This window comes from Pteropus alecto, unplaced genomic scaffold (assembly GCF_000325575.1).
Source record: "Pteropus alecto unplaced genomic scaffold, ASM32557v1 scaffold177, whole genome shotgun sequence".
In the NCBI taxonomy this organism is placed as follows: Eukaryota; Metazoa; Chordata; class Mammalia; order Chiroptera; family Pteropodidae; genus Pteropus; species Pteropus alecto.
In genome coordinates this window covers 6,705,311-6,706,348 of record NW_006442207.1, presented here as the reverse complement: position 1 = coordinate 6,706,348, position 1,038 = coordinate 6,705,311, and the positions used below count along the sequence as shown (strand labels likewise).

At 69.8% G+C, this 1,038-nt stretch overlaps 1 protein-coding gene across 8 annotated transcripts in view; it reads left to right on the top strand.

Moving 5' to 3' along the window:
• The first annotated feature begins 381 nt into the window (after positions 1-381).
• Positions 382-1,038, top strand: part of PDCD4 (programmed cell death 4) — a 25,455-nt gene continuing 24,798 nt past the window's right edge. For 3 of the 8 annotated variants that reach the window (XM_015596337.2, XM_025039198.1, XM_015596335.2), the window contains exon 1: positions 384-527. The gene's annotated coding sequence lies outside the window, so the exon portion shown is untranslated. Of the gene's footprint in view, positions 528-1,038 lie in introns of all 8 variants that reach the window. The other 5 variants (XM_025039199.1, XM_006920862.3, XM_006920865.3 and 2 more) reach the window with 3 other exon arrangements.

The following is a 1,038-nucleotide window of genomic DNA, read 5'->3' as shown; positions in this document are numbered from 1 at the left end:
GGGTATTCCCTAGGAGTGTCCCGAAATGGAGGCAGGGACCCTCAGGAAGCCCAAAGCCTTTCCTTTGGCCGTTTGCGCACTGCCCAGTGAGGCGAATGAGTGAGCGGGTCAAGGCAAGCTCAGCCTAGTCCCCGCCCCAAGGTACTGCTCTTTCGCCCAAGCCTCCTCCCTGCGGTGCCTCCCAACCTCCCCCAACTCCTGCTGCCCGCGCTGCTCCCACTCCGGCCAGGCGGAGGAGCCAGATGCGCATGCGCCCTGCTAAGCCCCTACCCAGCTTTCCACGTTTCGCTTCCCTCCCTTTGCCCTCTGCAGCTCCCTCTCCGCCGCCACGATTGGCCAGCCGACCTCCTCTCCTCAGCCAATAAACGCCGGCCTCTAGCCCCCGTGTTACTGGGTAGAACAAAACAAAAACAAACAGAGCGAGAGGGGCCAGAGACGCTCGGCGGCGGCGGTAGAGGCAGAGGAGGGGGCTGAGGCCGGCGGACCAGGGACCTGGGCAGGTGGTGTCGGCGGCGGTGGCCCGAGGGGTCAGTACCTGCGGCGCGGCTCGCACGCTCGGGAGAACTGCGCCCTCTCCCCCAGCCCGGGTCTCCTCGGAGGCAGCCGCACGTTGGGAGGGGGAGGGGGCGTGGAGGCCGGTCCGGTCCGCGTGGGTGCGACAGGGGTCTGGCCGCCTCCTCCGAGCCCCGCAGGCCTGGCCGCGCCCACCCCAACGCCCGGGCTGCGGAGAGCCGGCCCCGATTCTCTCCTTCTGGGCCCGGAGCGCGGCGGCGCCGGCCCACCCCCCGTTCCCTTCCCGTCCTAGCCGGGCGCGCGGGGCGAGCTTCGGCGAGGGGCTCCTCCTCGTCCCCGCGGAGGCCGAGGTTTCATTTTAATTTGGGTGGGGTGACGTTGGGAGGCGCGTTTCTGGCCTGACCGAAATCCTGTGAGGAAGGTTTGCACCCTCCCCGCCCCCCTGGCCTTCTTGGAGGCCCTCTGAAGAGGCGACCCCCGGCCCGGCCTACCCAGACTCGGGCCCTCGCCCGCCGCGCCCCGGAG